Genomic DNA, 23,701 nt, shown 5'->3' on the forward strand with positions numbered 1-23,701 from the left:
CAATTGCTTTGATATTTTTCTCAAGGCTGTTGATCCTCAAATTATTAAATAGAATATTTATAGAACAGAAATGATAAAAATTATTGTTGACAATTAGCTTACTATAACTTTCATTAGCACACCATTTTTAAAAAATATATAACAATGCTGCGGCTAAGTCTCTTCAGTCATGTCGGATTCTGTGCAACCCCATAGATGGCAGCCCACCAGGCTCCACCATCCCTGGGATTCTCCAGGCAAGAACACCGGAGTGGGTTGCCATTTCCTTCTCCAATGCATGAAAGTGAAAGGTGAAAGTGAAGTTGCTCAGTCGTGTCCGACTCTTAGCAACCCCATGGACTGCAGCCTACCAGGCTCCTCCATCCATGGGATTTTCCAAGCAAGAGTACTGGAGTGGGGTGCCATTGCCTTCTCCAGTATATAACAATATTGTTCTGTAAAAAGACAATGACTAATAGTTTTGGTTTAGACTAGGAATCATGTTTTCCAAAAAATGTAATAAGGACTATTAAAACATTTTGATGCACAAAACATTTAGTAAAATATTTTACAATACGTTAAAAATCCATGAATTCCCAATGATATCAAACAAGCTTTTTAAAACTCTGTTCTGAATGTCCTAAATAAGTATATCTTTAGTAAAATTTAGGAAAATATGTATTATATGTATGACATTTTTATATGGCATTTCAAAAATAAGTAGTAAAAATCTTAGTAGAGAAATAAATACTATTTTGAGGCTTTTATCAAAGATAATTTTCAGTACTTTTCTTGGTCATATAAACCATTTATTATAAATAACCATCTTAAGTTTTAACAAGAATAATGTGGGTAACACTCATAAAAAGTAGATATAAACAGATACAAACTAGGTAGATAAAAAAGATATAAATATTTTTGTATTTCATTTTACAAAAACCAATGTTAACTAAATTTCATTCTAGAATATAGAATACAGAATTAATGCTCTTAGAAGAAAACTATTTCATGGTCAAATGCATTTTACCATATATTACATTATCTGTGTGATTTCAAAGTACGAAATCATATAGTAGAGACTCTGAGAAATCTTTGAGTAGAAATATTCCCCACAAACTTTATAATAACACATCTCCAAAATGTACTTGATGATGGAACTCTCTTGTATAACCTTTCCATGTTTTATAGAACAAATGTTGGGAATGATGGAATAAGTACAGTTGCCATTTACTAAGCCATTTTTAATCACAGCACACAGACCATATAGAGATCTTTCTTTGGTGTCATTTTATACACAGAAACACACACACACACACACACAAGAAATCAGTGAGCTATTGAAAATCAGAAGCAAATTATTGTTGGGTTTCAGGAAAAGAAATAATACTCCCTGATTCACAAACAGCTATGAATCATTTTCCAGTTTTAAAAACTAAAATATATTTTTACTACTTCAAAATGTCATAATGAAAGTGACTATAAGAGTTGACATAGTTAATTTTTACTAAGATAGGAATTGTGTACCTTATAACTTGGAATAATTCATTTGTTAAGTCATTCAGTCATGTCTGACTCTTTGCAACCCCATGGACTGTAGTCCACCAGGCTCTGCTGTCCATGGGATTTCCCAGGCAAGAATACTGGAGTGGGTTGCCATTTCCTTCTCCAGGGGATCTTCCTGTCCCAGTGGTCAAACCTGCATCTTCTGCACTGACTGGTGGATTCTTTACTACTGAGCCACCAAGGAAGACCCTTGGAATAATTACTTCTACTATAATATAATTGTTTCTCTAAAAAGTAGAATAAAAATGCAGTGAAAGTGTATAATTTTGTCATATGTCATTGCTTGACTCATTTTAAAAAATCAACAATAAAGTAATTTTCTATGAAAACATTAGATGGAACCCAAACGATCAAAAACTTAAAATATCACACACACCAGTCATCCCTGGGTTTTATGCTTTGATAAGACAATGGCACCACACTCCAGTACTCTTACCTGGAAAATCCCATGGACGGAGGAGCCTGGTGGGCTGCAGTCCATGGGGTCACTGAGGGTCGGACATGACTGAGTGACTTCACTTTCACTTTTCACTTTCATGCACTGGAGAAGGAAATGGCAACCCACTCCAGTGTTCTTGCCTGGAGAATCCCAGGGATGGGGGAGCCTGGTGGGCTGCCATCTATGGGGTTGCACAGAGTCGGACACGACTGAAGCGACTTAGCAGCAGCAGCAGCAAGGCTATATTATGTGGAAGCTGCTGTTCTCTTTTCTTTTGGAGGCTATTAATAGGCCAAGGCCCTCAGTCAGAACCCAGGAAGGTACAGGGGGCTTCTCCTTGTGGTTGGCGTTTCAACATCTACTTGCAAGATAAACTATAGTACTTCACCCAGCTATCTCTGAGGTTAAAACAGAGAATGCCTTAAGACACTGGAAACATACACGTGTAAGGATAGTGAACCACCTTGAAGTGTATACAGAAACAAGAACATAATGAAAGAAAACAAAGAAAATCATATTATGTAAAGACAGAAAACCTTTCATTTCAGGCTGCAGCATCTGAACAGGCAATACTAAATATTTTTCAAAAACTCTAGAGCCCCTCTAGAGCCAAAAAGGAATAGACCAAAAAGGATAAAAAAAAAAAAAAAAGCTGGAGAGAAACACTATCTTTTTTCTTCCTGCTTACACTAAGTCACTTCAGTCGTGTCTGACTCTGTGCGACCCCATAGACGGCAGCCCACCAGGCTCCCCCGTCCCTGGGATTCTCCAGGCAAGAACACTGGAGTGGGTTGCCATTTCCTTCTCCAATGCATGAAAGTGGAAAGTGAAAGTGAAGTCGCTCAGTCGTGTCCGACTCTTAGCGACCCCATGGATTGCAGCCTAACAGGCTCCTCCGTCCATGGAATTTTCCAAGCAAGAGTACTGGAGTGGGGTGCCATTGCCTTCTCCATTCTTCCTGCTTAACTGCAGTCAGTTTATCTGCCTTGTCTATATTGTTTTCCAGAAAGTAGCTCAATACTGCAAAATTATTATCAAAGAATATGTGGAAAGACTTGTTCTGAGAAAATTAACATGGGCTGTGAATTTAATGGTCGGGTTCTAGATCCTGCCTCGTGTGATCAAAGAATTTAGGTAAATCTCAGTAAGCCTTGGCTTTTATTTTTTCCCTGCTAGAATACGGTAGTAATACTTCATAGAATATGGATTCATTTTTTAAAGTAGTATAGAATTGTTGCTGTTCATATTGAGTTCATCACCTCTAAGAACTATAAGTTAACATTCATCTTTTTATAGTTTTTTTTAAAACACTTTATAAAGTTTCTCAGAGTGCATTTATCACTCTTCACAGGTGATAAATATATTTTATCTGTCTTTGTTCTACCTTTTTAAAGCATAGATGGGTCTCAATAGATGTAAATTGAAAGTGAAAGATAAATAAATATAGTGTTACAGATAGCGGGTGATATCATTAAGATGGGGACATTGTTGTTCCCAGGAAGCCCTCACAAGATCACTGAGAATCTTTCCACAGACAAGGCAATGATGGGGAAATCCCAGAACCCAGGGGTGAGTCTGAAGCACCCTTTTGGATGAGAGAGACAGAGAAGGATGCATGAGAAGGGTAAGAAGAGATCTACATTGACTGCATGGCTTCTCCCCTGGGCCGTGGGCTGAGGGCAGAGGGCCTCCCTGGGCCCTCCATGGGCTAAAGGGTCCTCAAGGGCAACACGAGAGTCCTGGGTTGACACCTAGCTCCCCCAGTGTTGTGGGATGCTTCCTCGAAAGCCCACTTGGGTCTGGTCTCATGGGAGTCACTGGGAGAATCTAGCCACAGGGGATCAGGGAGAGAGAGAGAACAGAGCGGAGCTTAGAGCCAGCTCTCAGATCCTGGTGGACTGCATTCTTGTTCACAGCAGAGGTCCAGCAGTGGCTCTGCCCAGCTGCAGAGCCGAGCAGGCGGCCCTGTCTGGCCAGGGAGCTCAGGGGTGGTGTTGAGAAGAGGTGGGTAGTCCTGTTTGATCTTGGTCCCCAAGTCAATGGGCCATAGTGACTGTGGAGCCTGATCTAGCACTCTGCCTAGACAGGGAGGCCAATCTGCAGCCTCTGCATTTCTGTACACTCAGAAAGACTGGTCAGAGAACTTAGGAACCCATGAATCCAAGTCTACAGCCCTGCCCAGGCAAGGAGCCAAGTCAACAGCCACTTCCACCCATCCATATAGCCTGTGGCCCCATATGACCAGGGAGTGTGAGCAATGACAGTTCCCTGGGTTCCAGGCAGCCTCAGAGCCCAGCCAACAGCCCTGCCCACCTACTTTTTTTTTTTTAATTTGCATTAGACCACATGGAACATCAGACTGGTTCCAAATAGGAAAAGGAGTTTGTCAAGGCTGTATATTGTCACCCTGCTTATTTAACTTATATGCAGAGTACATCATGAGAAATGCTGAGCTGGAAGAAACACAAGCTGGAATCAAGATTGCTGGGAGAAATATCAATAACCTCAGATATGCAGATGACACCACCCTTCTGGCAGAAAGTGAAGAGGAACTAAAAAGGCTCTTGATGAAAGTGAAAGAAGAGAGTGAAAAAAGTTGGCTTAAAGCTCAACATTCAGAAAACAAAGATCATGGCATCCGGTCCCACCATTTCATGGGAAATAGATGGGAAAACAGTGGAAACAGTGTCAGACTTTATTTTTGGGGGCTCCAAAATCACTGCAGATGGTGACTGCAGCCATGAAATTAAAAGACGCTTACTCCTTGGAAGGAAAGTTATGACCAACCTAGATAGCATATTCAAAAGCAGAGACATTACTTTGCCAACAAAGGTTCGTCTAGTCAAGGCTATGGTTTTTCCTGTGGTCATGTATGGATGGATGTGAGAGTTGGACTGTGAAGAAGGCTGAGCACCGAAGAATTGATGCTTTTAAACTGTGGTGTTGGAGAAGACTCTTGAGAGTCCCTTGGACTGCAAGGAGATCCAACCAGTCCATTCTGAAGGAGATCAGCCCTGGGATTTCTTTGGAAGGAATGATGCTAAAGCTGAAACTCCAGTCCTTTGGCCACCTCGTGCAAAGAGTTGACTCATTGGAAAAGACTCTGATGCTGGGAGGGATTGGGGGCAGGAGGAGAAGGCCGCGACAGAGGATGAGATGGCTGGATGGCATCACTGACTCGATGGTTGTGAGTCTGGGTGAACTCCGGGAGTTGGTGATGGACAGGGAGGCCTGGCGTGCTGCGATTCATGGGGTCGCAAAGAGTCGGACACGACTGAGTGACTGATCTGATCTGATGGCTTCTCACCTGCCAGGATCTGTTTTAACTAAGCTCTGGACTTTATGCCTTCATTCACGTAATCCTTACACAGTGTAGTGAGATAGGCGTGACTACCATCTGCCCCATATAGCTAGTCAACAAAGGAAGAGAGGAAAGGAAATTACCCCAAGTTAAGATCCTTTGGAGCAGGAAAGAGCCACCCACCCCAGTATTCTTGCCTGGAAAATCCTACGGACAGAGGAGCCTGGTGGGCTGCAGTCCATGGGGTCACAAAGAGGTGGACATGACTGAGCAACTAACACATACACACACCATCCAACAGGAAGCCAAAGTGGGATCTGAACCTGTGCAAAAGGGCTCCAGAGTCTGTGCATGCAACCCAGCTCCTGCAATGCCTTTCAATGAGACCCTGAAATTATGAGAACAGGAAAGGGGTGTGGGGAGGTTTATCAAGTTAGGTTTCTTTTAACTTTGATATTTTTGAAAATTTTATTGATGTATTTAATTCATTCTATTGGAGTATCATTGCTTTATAAAGAAGGTTGTGTTAGTTTCTGCTGTACAACAAACTGAATCAACTATGTGTACATATATTCCCTCTTTTATGGATTTCCTTCCCACTTAGGTCACCACAGAGCACTGAGTAGTAATTTTGACAAGTTTTAATCGCCAGGTGTGGGGGGGGTGCCTTAAATTAATTCCTTTATTGTTGATACTGAATTTTATTTAGGAATTTCAAACTCTCACTGTGTATTAATTTTTAGAAAAATGTCACACAATTGTTTCTACTGGATTCTGATTCAGAGCATTTGAGAACTGAGGCAGATCTCAATTCTTAAACAGTTGAGGCTACTGGCTCATGTTGGTTCTGATTCAAACATAATTTTTGAGGCAGATTTTCTATATTCTTATATGCTGTAGCTATCACAAAGGTACTCAGTGGATTTAAATTAATATATGATTTATTGCCATAATGATGGCATTTTTAATATTTCTCCCCTTGTAAGAGATTCTATTGAGTACTTATTTGTAATCCTTTCAATCACATTTATGTTAGTTCTTGTGCACATGCGGCATGCCGGACAGCCCCAACCCACTAGCCCATAGCAGCGCCTGCCTTGCCCAGACAGGATACACAAGCCATAGGATGTGAGCCTGGAATTGTCTCAACCCTAATTAATTTTTCTAACATTGATAAAATAGCTTGTACTGTTCTGTACCACCCTGGTTCTACACAATTCTCAGTATATGGAAACTTCAGACACCAAATAACACTGGAGCAGTTTTGATGTTCAAATGTTTAACAATTTATAAAATGAAAAAAACAAAACACTTTTTTGTGCCAATGATCTTGACAAGTTTAAGTGCAACTCCCATTATTCTGAACCATTTTATAAGCTTAGTTGTCCATTTCTCTTTGGCTGGGGTTGAGGTATCTACATCTTGACATATTAATTTATTTTGTTATACACAAAGTGATCCTCACGATTTATGGATTTCATATTATGATCATTCCCTTGCTAAAATGTATTTTCAAGCCTAATGATGAAATACTGTGTGGTGTTCCTAAGCACAAGAAGGATGTAGTATTCCTTACAGAAAAAATACATTAGACAATCTTTATTCAGGCATGAGTTAAGCGTTCTTACTGTGAGTTCAATGTCAATGAACCAACAACATACATTAAGAAGAACAGTCAATACACACACACAAAATAAGATTATATATTGATAACTTGAAAATGCTGTGACCAGAGGCTCACAGGAATCTAACCCTATTTTTACCCTAGGAGCAATGGTTCAGTATTCATTAATTCAGTACTCTTGAAGATTTTCTAGAATACCGCTATTGTGAATAGTGAGAATTGACTGTATTTATTTAAATTTAGCAAACAATATACATTTTATTTAAAAGTACTTGCTCTGATTGTTAATTTAGATGTTGTCTCTTCCTTGACATTTCATATTGCCCTTCAGTTATAACCCCATTTCTTTGATCCTGTTAGAGGAAAACATTTATGTAGCCAAACCCAACTTTAAAGTTTCAGTCTATATCTCAACTGACCCTCAGCTGCATTGGTGAAATTCACTACTCTCCTCTTAGAAAAGCAATTTGACTTCCTGGAAAGTTCATAGCTGATTTTCTTTACACGTATTGGCTCCTCTATCTCATGGATTTTTGTTTGTTTCCTCTAACTTCTCTTGACCTCTAGGTATAAGTTCCCCAGAACTCAGTTCTCAAACCTCTTACTCGTATTGAATCAATTTTGGAAGTTTCTTTAAGTTGGGTTCTTTCTACATGTTGGCCTATCTCAGATGCTTTGCAAAGTTTTCTTGCCTTTTTTTTTTTGACAACAAAAAACATGTTCTAGGTTGCTGTTTGCAAGTGTGGAAACAGCTATTCTCTAAGAACCCAGATTTCCTTCCAAGAACTCTGATTACTCTCTTTACTCTTTAAGGTAGTGGTTCTCAAACACGCATGCACATAAATAATCATCTGGGAAGTTTTTAAAAATCTCAGTACTCAGGCTGCATCTCAGACTAAGCAAATCAGAGTTTTGGTGAGAATCCTTGAATTAGTACTTTTTATAGATGTAGCCAAAACTGAAAACCACATTGGAGACCCAATTCAGGAGACTAATTAGGACACATGAGATTTTCGTAAGAATGTTATTTAAGGACAGATGACACAAGGAACTCTGGAAATAGCAAAAAAATAAAATCAAGCAAACAAAAGACAAGACAATTATTAAGCAGAAAGCAAATCAATTTTTACCCCTGAAGGCTGAATTCATGTTTTCAACATAACTTATTCAACTAAGTTCTTTCTTATCTTATTCTAATAGAAAACTTAAAATCTATGTGCACTTCCAGAGGTACCAGCTTTTCTTATCTGACACATGCACTATCACGGTATATATTGTCATAGCAAATTATGCCTATAAATTACAATAGTATTTAAAAAATGGAAAATATTCCATTTTGTTTAACACAATTGAATCTTATCTGGGTATGTTAAAATCATATCCACAAGTCACTATTCATTTTACCATTCCATTTAGGGCTTAAGGATAAATAACATATGGTATCATTAGATGAGAATATTTAGGCAAACTATCCATGAGGATTACATTATATATAATGAATGCCTGGTTTGATTCTTGACCTATTGTCTTAGAAACAGTTTAACAGTGGATAGGTCCTCATGTCACTTTTCCACTCACTCTAATATACTTTCAAGAATGAGAAGAAAAGTAAAATCACAGATAATGTGTTGAGAATTTTAAATAGCTCTGAAGATAGCAATGGGAACGTGTCTTTGTAATGAATCATTTGTCACAGACAAAAAAGACTAAGCACTATTATGTATTTGCCCACTTCTGCCCTATCCCATAAAATTTTCCATAATTTATCTTTTCATTATTTTTATAAACCAACTATTAGATCTATTAAAATCCACAAGACACTAGACCAAATTATATATGCTCGCTTTGAGTTTGTACTTAATATTTAGACTGATAAATCTCTAGCAACAATGGCTAAGAAAAGGGTTCAAAGCAGTCAAATACTAGAGAACCTATAATTATTGAATGTTAGTTGGAGTCATCTGGTCCAGATATTTTTCAGACATTTTTGGGTTTGGACTCCTTTGATAATCATAGGGACTTTATAGACTTTCTCTCTAGGAAATTGAATGATGTATGGATGACCACACATGAAATTCTCATACCACTCATGCGCTAAGGGTTGGGCATGACTGAGCAACTTCACTTTCATGCATTGGAGAAGGAAATGGCAACCCACTCCAGCGTTCTTGCCTGGAGAATCCCAGGGATGGCAGAGCTTAGTGGGCTGCCATCTGTGGGGTCGCACAGAGTCGGACACAACTGAAGCGACTTAGCAGCAGCAGCAGCATGCAGCTTTAGCCATGCACTTCTCAAAAGCCCATTTTACGTACAAGAAAACCAAAATCAATAAAGTGACTGTGACATAATCAAGATCTCTCAATTCTTTATACTAGTGTTTCACTTACTATGCCTTTTAAGTTTCAGTCTAGTCTCCAAAGATGATGTATTAACATGCCTTATTAACATGTTGAACTCCTCTGTTTGTCTTTGAAATGCCAGGTTCTTTTCAATATAGGAAGAAAAATGGGTCTGGCAGAAAATAACAATTCAAACATAATAAAACAGAAATTTCCGTCTAGAAACAAAAATAGGTCCAGCAGAAAATAGCTATTTAAATATAATAAAACAGATACTACATAGTGCTTCCAGATTTATTAGAATACATCTATTGGGTTTGCCAAAAAGTTTGTTTGGGTTGTTTCATAAGATGCTGTGGAAAACCTAAAAAAATGTTTTTGCTAATCCAATATTTTGTTTTTAAATTTCATACCATGTCAAGACTTCTCTGAGTAACTTGACTTGGGATCAAGCAAAGATGTCAGCCAGAAAGGTAGAAAATGAAGTCCCCTTTTCCTGTACCCTATGCACCACCCATTGGCTATAAAGCATCTCATCCTATCATTTCAATCAAATTCTCACTTGTGTAAGACCACAAAGTAAAACCCCACTTAACGTCCTTATCTGAAAACTTCCAGGACAAAGGAGATGCAACCTTACTGATAGATCAGTCTGTTGGTATTTGGACTCTGGAGATCAGTAGATAGATGAAATAGCTACAATTGAAAGAATAGCCTAGTAGATATCAGAATACCTCAGACAGCCTCAAGATGGAGAAAGTCAAGTCAGAAACTTGAGCTAACTCATTTCTCCCTCTATTGCTCCTTACAGTTCAGATCTTATTTGTGATGCTGATATACCTTGTGGCTCAGACAGTAAAAAATCCACCTGCAATGTGGGAGACCTGGGTTAGGAAAATCCCCTGGAGAAGGGAACAGCTACCCACTGCAGTATTCTTGCATGGAAAATTGCATGGACAGTGGAGCCTGGCAGGCTACAGTACAGTGGAGTTGCAGAGTTGGAAATTCCTGCGTGACTTTCACTTTCCTAGACCTTAGACACTAAAATGGAGATTCTTCCCTGTTTCTCACCAGGTAATGAGGTTGATCAATGCAGGGTCATGGCTAGTTTTTCACATTGAATACAGATAATCTTATTAAAATATTTAATATTCATCTATATCGATACGTGCATGCCTAGTTGCTTTGTCCTTTCCAACTCTTTGCAATCCCATGGACTGTAGCACGCCAGTCGCCTCTGTTCATGGGATTTTTCAGGTGAGAATACTAGAGTGGGTTTCCATTTCCTCCTCCAGAATATCTTCCCAACGTCAAATCTGCATCTTCTGTGTCTCCTGAAATACAGGTTGATTCTTTACCCACTGAGCCACAGGAGAATATTTATCTAAGGAATTTGAATCTCATGATTGGGCTTTTCATACCTCTATCTAATTGATAACTTTGAAGAATCTGACTTTAATTTTTCTGAAAAGAGGAAGAGTTCTGTGTCACTTTAATCACACCTAGTCCACAGAACCTTCAGGAAGGTGTCCATTGTGAGCTGAATTGCGACTCACCTCAATTCATAACTGAAATCCTAACCCCTAGTACTTCAGACTGTGGCCATATTTGAAAATAGCATCATTATAGACATAATTAAGATAAAATGAGGTCATTGGGGTGGGCTGTAATACAATATTACTAGTGTTCTTTATACAAAGAGGAAGTCAGGACAGAGACATGGACAGAGGGAAGACAATGTGAAGACATAAGGGGAAGATGGCCATCTATAAGCCAAGGAAAGAGACCTGGAAGAGAAAGTTGACTCACGGCCCTAAGAGGACACCAACCTTGTCTACAGCCTGATCTTGGACTTTCAGTTTCCGGAACAGTGAGAAAATACATTTCTCAATCTGTGGCTCTTTGTTACTGCAGCCCTAGCAAACTAACATGATGACTTAACTTTATATTAAACAAAACTACTAATTGGATTCCCAGGTGGTGCTGGTGGTAAAGAATCTGCTTACCAATGCAGGAGACACAGGAGAAATGGGTTTGATCCCTGGGTTGGGAAGATCCCCCAGAGGAGGAAATGGCAACCCATTCCAGTATTCTTGCCTGGAGAATATCATGGACAGAGGAGCCTGGAGGGCTAAAGTCCATGGGATCACAAGGAGTCAGACACAGCCATGTGCATTTGTAAACAAAACCAGTGAGGGACAGTGTGGGGTTAGGCTCCCAGGGGGGTTCTCCTCTGTGAATGGGGTTTCATGCTCATCAACCCACCTTGTTTCCACATGAGTGAGATGGGGTGATATGCCTGTTAAATAGCAGGTATAAACTAAAAGTCTTAACTATCTTACTATTTAATGTCACTGTTTTCTCTTATCAACCAAAGTGAAAGCCAGTGATGAAAAAGCAATAAATCATTTCTCATCAGTGAAAATGATCGTTCAGTCAGCAGTGAGTGGGGATTTCAATAAGATTGCTCTCTTCTCTCTTTGTAGAGCCCGACGATGTAAACTGTGTATCACAGAGACAGAGAAGATGATGCAGGTTTTTCAATAAATTGGAATTCTCCAGAGACTTGTATGTAATATTTGAATGTGTTGATTCATTTATTCAGTAAACTTTTATTAAATGCTAACCCCCTCCCCAGTTATAGGTGAAATTTTACTCCTTTAGCTTTCATTGCAGACTGTACTTTTATTATAGTTCTTATAATAACTGGAATATATTTATTATGTCTATGTCAACTATGACAGTTCTTCCATCCACCCATTGCACATCCCAACAGGACAGAGATGAGGGTCTTTTATCATTAAAATCCCTTCACCTAGTACAGCATATTATAGAACCAGAGAGGAAGAAATCAGATCTATTCCCGAATAAATATTACAGGGTGAGAAACTTAAAAAAAATGGTCAAAGGGGGTGAATTCTTATATGGCTCTATCAATTTTAATTTCAGTTCCAGTTTGTAAATTCACATGTCTGCCAGAAAGAAAAAAAAAATTATCTCAACATTGTATGCCAACAAGATTGGCTGGGGGTTATAGTGAGGATTAAAAAAAGGAACAAGAAAACTGATGACCTACTTGTGAGGAATAAAATGTAATAACATGACAATTAACAACTTTTCCCTTTTCCCCAACTGGCTAAAGAGAATTCCTTTTTTTTTTTTCTTAATCTCTTACCCATCCCCAATGACTGACAGTATTCCTCCAGGACCAAATAATTTTCTTGGCTTTGCAAGACAGGATGGGGCGGTGGGTAGAGGGAGAGAGATGTGGACTGCAGCCTGGAGCTGAGGAGGTTTTCTTCCATGCACCAGGGGTCAGTAAGGGGACTGAGTGGGAGGTAATGAAACAGTGAATGGGAGAATATAAAAGGATTTACTGAAAGGGATGGCCTTTGTGACAGCTTTACAGCTTCATGCAATAAGGGAAAGGATCTGAATTACTTTGATGCTATTTTGGTTGTTGAATTAAATTCTTTATAGTGTTGAATGACCACATCCATTGACCTCACTGCATATGCTGGTACTGCCAGGGACCAAAGACGATACTGTTTTGCTGTCTTTTTTTTTTTTTTAAGTTCCCTGAACAGGGATTGAACCCATGCCCTCAGCAATGAAAGCATGGAGTTCTAACCACTGGATCACCAGGGAATTCCCCAGTCTTGCCATCTTTATGCGTCATGCCAATACTCACAGTATACCTGAGCTAAGGCTTCATATCCCTCTGAGTATTCTGACATATTTCACACCCCAGCCATCACCAAACCACTGGCTCATTTTTCAAGGGTGAAATGCAATTTAATAAGGTTGAAGAAAACATTATGATGCTTTTCTTTACACTTACTCAGGAAGGAAAAAAGTAAACTCCCCAAAGAAATTCTATCCATTAAAGAGGAAGGAAGATAAGTTCTGGATGCCGAGAGGAAAAGAAAATTAGCTGAGCTAGGCAGACAGACCCTGCACCCACCTGCTCCACACAGGAAACGTGAAGTCAGCCAACTCAGCTGTTATAAAGAGGAAACTACTCCACAGCAGCCTCTACACTGTGCTGTAGAGAGCAGGAAACAGACAGGGCAACCCTGGTAGGGTTTCTGAGTCTGAAGGAGAACAGTCATAGTGGGGAGAGGCAAAGAGTTTCAATGCATCAGCATCACACCTTGTTAAGGACCAAATCTATCATCCAGTTACCAGGTCGTATCTATTTCCCCTCTTAGATCTGCATGCATCCATTTATGTTAAAACTGTGCAATCTTACTCGATGTATATTAGGAATAATATTTTACACTGTAAGAAAGCAAGCCTGAGGGTAAGTAATTCAAATCCCCAAGCACTTAACAGAGAACAGAAGGCGCTCTATCAGCAGACATGTTCCATCTATGAGACCGCATCTCAGATCAGCGGAGACCTGGCTGGTCTACCCGCATCAGCTTGGATGGTGTGAAAGTGCCTGGGGCCAGTGTCTTCAGTGACTAAGTGCCCAGACTCTGGCTGGTGGGCTGCAGCTTGAATGCAGCTCCGTGTTCACAGTAAAATCCTAGTCAAGACTAAGAAGTCCCCTCTGCATCTTCATTTCCTATCTGTAAATCATGATGACAGTACTTCCTATCTCATATGCTGTCGCAAGGATTAAGTAACCTAACATATACAGAGTATTTAGAACATAGCACCGAAGAACAGCTAGGAATTTTTTTCTTTTTTTTTTTGATCAGATGGGATGGTTCACGTTTATAATCATGCAAAGTGTTAGTTTCATTAGATGCTGAACATTCTATAGCAACCAATGTCTAAAAACTAAATATGATAAAGATTAATGACTACAGAAGTTACCATAATAAAAAATGTGATTACATGATGAAACGGAGACCCATAAAAATGGAAGATTACCTCTGCTTATGCAATGGGGAATCCAATTCATTTTAGCTGTGAGTATATTGTGATTTTATAAGTTCATATTATACATTATTTTGGTTGAATTTTTTTACTTTAATATGCTTTGTGAAAACACTTCCTCAAAATCAACAATCTGCAAATAAGTTTCATATAAGTAAATAGCTCAACTTTTTTATAAATAAGAAATATGTATATAGCTGATCAAATTACTTTTTCTATTCTGCCAAAATGTGATTATTTTCCCTCTACTGAATATTATAGCTTTGTCTGACAAACGTATTATCTCAGAAAACTATGAAAAGTTGTATTTGATAATCAGGCTTCCTTTATGTTTTTTTTTTTTAAGAAAAAAAATCTTTTCAATTTTACTACATCGTCTAGAAGTCCTCTTTATCGTTAGTATATACTGTCAATTGAGTTTGTCAATTTTGCATCTTAATGTCAAATAAAGCCATCCTGCATATTAGAACTGATGTGAAATTTCAAAGACTAAGGGAGAGAAAAGAGAATGAATGAATGACAGGAAGAAAGAACCTGAAAACATCGACTGCAGTTTGGGATCTCTACTCTTGTTATGTCCATCTTCATAGCTGACTCTATCTTCTCTTTCCCATCATAGTGTATTGACAGGGTTGAGCTAATAAAATCATAGTGTGGTGAGAGAAATGCTTCACTATTTGCTTGCTTTGAGTGTCCGGCACCATTTCCTTAGCATCAGTTTGTGATATGCCATACACACGTCCATTCTCAGGACCACTGATCTGAGCCGACTGCACAGAGCTTAGGTGCTTCCTGTAATGAACCCAGTGGTAGAACCACAGCTCACCCAGTGCCAAACCCACCGGCACCTTCAAAAGTACTATCAATCACTTTGGAGGTGTTTAAATATTGGGAATCCCTGATAAGAAAGAAAACAAAAAGTTTCGTTTGCTGTGCATAAATGTAACCCATTTCTTAAAGCAAGCTGGAAATATACATTGATTTAAATAAATCTTTTGCTTCCAAATTATGTGCAGCCACTCAGACTTAATGAAATACTTATTCAAAATCAACAAACTCACCCCCAGGAGTCTTTTGCCATAAAGGCAAACATTTTATTTAGTGCACTTGATTCTCACCTATGGCGATTGCTCAGCCCTCTAACATTAGGGAAACTGATTTATTTCAATCAGGGAATTTAAACAGAATGTAACCTTGCCATCCAGGTAAAAGCGCTTGCCCTTGTCTATTACTTAGCCTGACCACAGGGCTTTCTGGAAACAGCAAAAGCTTTATAAGTGTCAGCTCGTGGCTAAATCAATGTTTATGCATGATGTACCTCTGAATAGCAAACACTTGCTTGCCTGCAAGCTAAACAATGTTTTTATCTGTTTGCCTATTTCTGGTTCTTCAACCACTGCATGGAGTGTTGCAAATCGCATTTAGTAACAATTATCTGCTGGTAGTTCATGAAAAGGAAAGTGGTGTGATTAATGAAAAGTGACACGCAACGATTACTTTGTCATGCCAGTCTCCTTGGCGAGAGAGTGCGTCTGTTGAACCCAAGTCTGACCTCCTTTACCTTTAACAAGGTCAAGGGGGATGCTAAGCTCCGGGAAGATTACTTCTCACGAATGCTCCAGAACGGCTTAACCAGGCAGCCTCCTCTAATGAACTGCAAGTAGCCAATTAAATAGAAGGCTGTCCCTTTCACGTCAGTTGGAAAGGTGGAATTGGAAACAAGAGATGACACGTTTTCTACTGAAATGTGGAAAGTAGAAAAAAATCGGAACTTTGACACAGCGTTATTTCCTATTCAAAAAATAAAAATACACAGATTCAAAATCAACGTTTGTCCAGACTGACCAGGGCATTTGCTCACTGTCCTTTTCAGATTCACTCGGAACTGTGACTCTATCCCATTCTACTGAGAGAGGCACTGATACTTCTCCCCGTTGTTCCTGTGTGGCCTCCAGAGTGACAGGCTAACAAAATGACAGTGACTGCCACTGTTAGGGGAATCGTACTTTTTAAAATGTATTTCTGTGACCCAAAATAGTTCTTCTTCTTCTTTTTTTAATAGCAAAGTAGTATAAATAGGTCACAAAGAATAAGGTAGAGGGAAAGATGATAATCTTTGACAAGATTAAATATTTCATCAAGAATTTCTATGCTTCTCAGGCGCTCAGTTTCAACTGGCAAATATACAAGAGCAAGTAGTAGCAACAGAATGAGACACAAAGCTGAATGGATTGTATTAACTAAGGGAAAAAAATGCGATTAACTTAAAAAAAATGCCAAAGTCATGCATAATGAGATCGCATAGAAAATATATTTTTCCTCCTCTCATATCCTACCAATTTTAGCAGACCAATTCTCTTTTTTTTTTTGCATCAGTAATATTTACAACTTCATTTAGAAGCAACTGATTCTTTTTAACTTGATTAAAATGAGGAAATAAATGTATGCCCAAGATGCAAAAAATGACACATGTTCTTATCACTAACTTCTATTAGGAAGGCTTTTTGCACAGGAAAAGAAAAAATTGACTCTGAAATAAAATAAAAATCAAACTTAGAAATGCTGACATTCACTTCAAGGAGGCAATTTTCATGAGCATTTTATTTTCCCACACGCAATCTGCACAATCTAGCAACATTGTTCTCTGCGGTCAATGCCTACTTTATAGGAAATTCTCACTGATTCTGAATGTGAATGATGAAATAGTCACACTGGAGGGGCACTTTTAAACTTTGCAGGATAATTTCTTTTCTTTTTTGTTAGAGAAGTCTGAAGGAAGATTAAAACAAAGCAAAGCAAATGGACATACCTCGTCAAGATAATATGCTCATTTGTCAATGATTTTTGTTAAAAGACAAATCTCTTCTTCAGACAACTCAATGGTTAATCCTGCTCTAAATTTCAGTGCAAGTTAGTTAAGCAGCCATTCATTAACTGTGGAGGTTAAACTAGTAGGTGCTAATTGTCTCATAAGGCACATCCAATTTGCTTTCTGCAATTATTAGATTTCAAATGGTTTCTATAAAGATTTGCTTTCTTTCAAACGGAAACAAAAATTTGTCTGTGTGAGATAATGGTCAGGTATCTCTCTAATTCCAAAGGAACGAAAAAGCTTCTTGATGGAAGTGAAAGAGGAGAGCAAAAAAGTTGGCTTAAAGCTCACCGTTCAGAAAACTAAGATCATGGCATCTGGTCCCATCTCTTCATGGGAATTAGATGGGGAAACAGTGTCAGACTTTATTTTTGGGGGCCCCCAAATCACTGCAGATGGTGACTGCAGCCATGAAATTAAAAGACACTTACTTCTTGGAAGGAAAGTTATGACCAACCTCGATAGCATATTAAAAAGCAGAGACATTACTTTGCCAACAAAGGTCTGTCTAGTCAAGGCTATGGTTTTTCCAGTGGTCATGTATGGATGTGAGAGGTGGACTGTGAAGAAAACTGAGCACCGAAGAATTGATGCTTTTGAACTGTGGTGTTGAAGAAGACTCTTGAGAGTCCCCTGGACTGCAAGGAGATCCAAACAGTTCATCCTAAAGGAGATCAATATTGGGTGTTCTTTGGAAGGACTGATGCTAAAGCTGAAGCTCCAATACTTTGGCCACCTGATGCAAAGGGTTGACTCATTGGAAAAGACTCTGATGCTGGAAGGTATTGGGGGCAGGAGGAGAAGGGGACGACAGAGGATGAGATGGCTGGATGGCATCACCGACTCGATGGATGTGAGTTTGGGTGAACTCTGGGAGTTGGTGATGGACAGGGAAGCCTGGCGTGCTGCAATTCATGGGGTCGCAAAGAGTCGGACACGACTGAGTGACTGAACTGAAACCTTAAAACAAAAGTGCATAAATAAATATATCCAGAGACCCTGGCCTAAATTCCTTTCTTAATTTAAAGAAAATTGTATTTTGTACCTATCTCAGCTGTGAAAAAGTCCTCAGCCAATGACCTTCCATACCTGGTATAATGATGACATGTACGGCTGTACACTACAGATGTGCTATTTTCTTACACTGTTGCCTCAAGGCCTGAATCTTGATGGAAACTGAGGTGGACACAGAAACTCAGTCCCTAAAATGACCATAAATGGACACGTGAAATTTTATTTCAATAGTGTTCTCTTTGTTCCACTTAAAGGCAAATGTGTTTTTCCATCACTAAATCTGCAGCAAAATAGTTTCACCAAACTAGTTCAATAAAAGTACGCTTTATTTATATCCTTAAACATATTAGTATGAGTATATTCTATTTAAGGAGGAACATCAAATAACAGATTTATATTCCTGAGGGCTTTTTTTTAAAAGGTACAACTGTGCATGGAATGAAAATTGAAATATCTCTTTTCTTATGACAGATTGTTACAATGTATGCTATGCTAAGTCACTTCAGTCATGTCCGACTCTGTGCGCCCACCAGGCTCCCCCCATCCCTGGGATTCTCCAGGCAAGAACAGTGGAGTGGGTTGCCATTTCCTTCTCCAATGCATGAAAGTGAAAAGTGAAAGTGAAGTCGCTCAGTCATGTCCGACTCTCAGCAACCCCATGGATTGCAGCCTAACAGGCTCCTCCGTCCATGGGATTTTCCAAGCAAGAGTACTGGAGTGGGGTGGCATTACAATGTATAGATAACTTCTATAACTAGAAGGTACCTTGAAGATCATCTTGATTATGCTGGAATGGAAACTGAGGTCCAAAGAAGTTAGTAACTTGCCAAGATCTTATTGCTAGTCTTTGGCAGATTTGAGATCAAAATCTCAATCTGCTAGTTTCCATGACTGTGTTATATTCTCTCTTCATTCTACTTTTCCTTTCATTGTGTAACCCTAAAACCCCAAATACAACTTTATTAAGATCATGGGATCACTGAATAAGATGGCTACTATTCTCAAGGGCAGTTCCAGATTTGTAACATGCGAGAGTAATTTTCTTTTCCCTAAAATGATGCTTTTAAATGCAAGGCTTATGCATAGAAAAGCTCCTCAGTGTCAAAATAAATAACTCAAAATCTATTTAAGTCCTGGAATAGACAACGGAGAAGAGACAGGACCTCTGGAATCAGATGTCAAAGGCCCTTGGCTAGTTTTTGACCATAAGTGGGACATCCTGGGTGGCTCAGATGGTAAAGAATCTGCCTGCAATGTGGGAGATCCAGGTTCAATCCCTCAGTTGGGAAGATCCCCTGGAGAAAGCCTTGGGCATCATATTTATGTCTTTGAGCCTTAGTATCCTCATTTTCAAAGGAAGATATATTAAGTTCTATCTTCAGAGTGTTTTTGTTGTTTTTCTTTTTTAAGATCAGGATGAGAGGTACCTGATGCAGTGCCTTACAGAGTAGCCATTCAATAGAGTTTAGCTTCTTCCTCTTTGCCCTCAGAAATTAATATTAAAGAGAAAATAACCTGCTGGGGAATCTGATTATTCTGCACAAATCACTTAATTGTGTTTGAGAACATAAAGTGAGGGTTGTGTTGTAATGTTACATCATAAAACAAGGAAGTGGAAAAAATGACTTCCGAGTGATGACTCTCATAACTTCAGAGGAAAAGACCTTAAACTTGGCTTTAATTGGCTGGGAAAGACAGGGAGATCTCTGTCCTCTTTTGAGATGCTCCCTGGTCCCCATGATGGCAGGGAGAACTCTTGCCATAGTTTGTCCACTGCAGAACAAAAGACCAAGCCTACCCTGGGTCTAGAGAGAGTTTTATTTGAACATTCTTGAGCCTACGGTCCTGCTTTTGAAAATGCTCAGTAACAGAGATAGATAATAATTAGGAATCAAGGGCTTCTCATCAGTGCTGGAGAAGAGGCAGGGAATGGCCACCAAGATAGAAGATAGTTAATTCCAGAACATTTGTGACAGAGAGAAAAATAAAAGATGAGCTCTGGTTTCTGACACTGACCTTGGTCTTCCCTTGTTTCAGGTGCTGGCCCCTGTTTGCTGGTGTCCCAAGAACTCTGTGGTCTGACCCATATCCTCTCCTCTGTGCCTTGATGGAGGCCAGAGGGCTGATGTGCAAAGAGCCCTGAGTGCTGGCATTGAAAGTTCTGAGTTCAGTCTCTGCACCTGCAACTCAGTAACTAGCGGTCACCCCAGCCAGTCACTTAAGCTCTTGAACCTCTGCCCCCTTATCCACAGGATGAAACTCACATCTTGGTTAGGTTAACCATGTACTGAGTGTGTATAATACCACTTGCCAGGCCCCGAGCTAGGCAGTGAGAATCTAGGAATGCATTACACTTGGCCCCTTACTGAAAAGTCTACATAACTAGACTGTCTTAGAAACACACAGGGACAAGTGAACATACTCTGAGTTCTGGTGAAATATAATGATGTGTATGTAAATCTATGGTGTTATTAGAGATGAGTAAATGTTTCATGTTAGTATTATTATTGGAGAGATTAGAGGACATTCCTGATATATTTTTCCTGTGGGCAGCCTATTACTGTGGCCTTCGGGAGACAACTTCCCCTTTGTTTAAAACATTGTGCATAAATGTCAGATAATAAAGGAAGTATTGATGCGGGAGAGGACAGGGGTTGCAGCAAGGCATTGGTGGAAAGACGAGTTGCCTTCTTTCTGTCATGTGCTATAATCTAACAGTGACCCGCTTTATCATTAAGAGATTTCTATTATACATGCTATAAAACTCTGACTCTGTCAGCTAAAATGTCTCATTCTATTAGTTCCTAATGTACACTGATACCTGTAATGGAATTCTCCCAGTCTTATAACTCACCACGTGGCATTGTCATGCAATGCCAAAATAATAGTCTTTGAAAATGCAAACACATGTCCGGCTTTAGGGAGCTCATTTTCTTTCAATTATTATTCTCAATAAAATGTTCAGAATGGTAAAAGAATATATTCAGACTTGCGTCTAAGTGCTGTTTGACCCCCCTCTCCCAACATTAAAAAAAAACAGACAGACATTTCTTCTAGAAAGTGCTTAGCCTTTAAAAAGAACACTCAGTATGGCTGGCTGTTACCTGTCATAGACTGTCCTGTTGCTGGAGCAAGTCGGCAGTTGGCAGTGGCCAAGTCTCCATCACACAGTAGATTAGCAGTCTTCAAAAAAAAAAATCTTTTTTTCATTTTTAATCTACAAAGTCACATACTCTGTTTAATGAAGCACTTTGTTAACATAAAAGGGTTTTTGCCCATTCTGCCTCAGAAGCCAGAAGTCTTTCAAACCTAAATAATTATCTCCCTGCTCAAGAGAAGCTAGGAACAAGCAAATTCATGGGGAGTTCCACCGTTAGAAATAGTATGGGTGTGGCAGTGGAAGAGAAAGAAAGTGAAACTGAATAATCTACCAAAATTTCAGGATTTCATTATACTGCCTGCTCTTCTGTGAAGTCCCAAAATATTAGAAATGCTTTGTTTAAATATCCAGTAACTTTTGGGGGAGAATGGATACATGTATGTATATGGCTGAATCCCTTTGCTGTCCACCTGAAGCTATCACAACATTGTGAATCAGCTGTACTTCAATATAAAATAAAAAGTTTACAAAATCTATAGTAACTAATAAAATCACATTTGAATGTTACATTTAATTGATTTGGAGACTCCCTCAAACTCTACTCATTTTGAAATTGAACTTCTGGAGCTTAAAAATGACAGCTACTGGAAGATTCTTTTTCTAATCCTTAGGGAGGAAAAATATCATTCACCTCTCTGCTTTTTTTCCCCCAAACTCAAAGTCAGGAGACCACTTCACTGTACCCTTCCCAGTGGCTACACGTTTCATTCATGCAGGATCAGAATGCATCAGGTCCCTTGGGCCATGCCCACCATGCGTCTAAGGAATAGAGTGTCACTGGTAATTAACACACACAAGAAATAAAAATTACAGATGATGGATCTGATTAGAAACAAATAAACCTGACAGGTCACCTCTGAAGCCTTGTGTGAATTCTTTAAGACAAGTTATCAGGAAATGAACATTTTAGTTTTTAACCCAACAGACACAACATTGTAAATTTCCCATTGGATATTTAGAATGACAAGTTCACTCTTAACTACAGTGTACCTGTTTAACAGACCACATTCAGTTGAAATAGCTGTAAAGGATGAATACTGCATGAGTTCAAAGGTAAAAATGTGTTGCTTGGGGTGGAAAAATTTGGTGCATTTGCTTGGCTACAAGTTATGCAGGAAGCAACACTGTACAACTGAGGCTGGGGACAGGACGATCATACTCTTTGCCTACACTTCCTGTCTTCCTCTCCCTTGGCCTTCGGGGAACCCCATGACTGCCTGGAGCTCTCCTCCACAGTGCCTCTTCTAGAATTAAACTCCTCAAGTAGCTGTCGTGTCCTATCCTCCCCAAAGTCTAAGCAAAGGTAGCATCTGTCACCACAGCTGATCTCAGTGAGCTGTTGGGAGGCTGGTATCTTCTTGTACCCTGTGGAGGGGTTGGTTAATATTATTAAGAAAAAGAGAGATGAATTACTAATGGTAGAATTCCCATGTCAGTGAAGACCCTCTGAGGCCTCACACCATACCGTACATGCTTGACTCCTTCTAACCACAGGTCCCGACCTGCCTAGTTTTTTTGGTGTTACTATAATAGTGTGATATTAATATTTTTCATGGAAATTAACATGTTAATGGACCCACATTTCTCCGACTGTTGTAATACCAAACTAAACGCATAAATTATATGCCATAAGGTCAATAATGCAAAATCCATATGTTCATAGCCTCCATCAGGAAGGGACTAAGTGATGAACCTTTTGTTTTAAAGTAGAATGCATCTTATTACAACTTTGATCCGGCAGTTACCTTGAACGTTTGACTACAACCTAAAACCCTAAAAATGACACAGTGGGGTGTTTCACAGTGGTTGCGAAGCCTCTGACACCTCATACATTAGCGTCTTAGACTCACAAATGACAGAGTAGAAGAAAACACAGTGAAAATTAATTGTGTATGCCCAACACTTATTCAACAGTGACTCTTTTGCAGAACACTTAAATATCTTTACTTGAGGAAAATTTGCCAAGTAGATTATAAATGTGATATCTTACCTCTTAATACATTTTACAATTTGCCCATAATGGTTCCAAGGGAACTTGTAAACCATAGTAAATCATAAAATTCATTTTGCTTTGCATCAATTCATTCATCCATGAGCCAACTAATCACCTCATTTCAAAATTCAATAAACCTAAATACCTGGATTTATGATGCTTTGTCAGAATTAACAGGGGAATATCAACAATGTGGAATTAGAAGTCGATTGCAACTTAAAGACAAGCACCTAGTTGAAAACAATTAAAAAGACTCGGCAGCAATAATTATATCCACGGTGTTAGCAAATAAAATAAATTAAACTGATTTAATTTCTGCTCTGGGAGATGGTGGGGGGGAGCACAGAAAAGTCTTAATTTAGTCAGTTAAAACACTGAAGTTGTTTGAAGCAAAACTTTAAAGTGACTGTGAATTGGGCTTGTAGTATTAACAGTTCCTTAATTGCAAAGAAAATGTATGCACAGGTATATTGGTTAGTCACATTGTTCAATGGTCATAATAGTTCTTAAGACATTTTCCTTTTGAGAAT

This window comes from Bos mutus, chromosome 27 (genome assembly GCF_027580195.1).
Source record: "Bos mutus isolate GX-2022 chromosome 27, NWIPB_WYAK_1.1, whole genome shotgun sequence".
In the NCBI taxonomy this organism is placed as follows: domain Eukaryota; kingdom Metazoa; phylum Chordata; class Mammalia; order Artiodactyla; family Bovidae; genus Bos; species Bos mutus.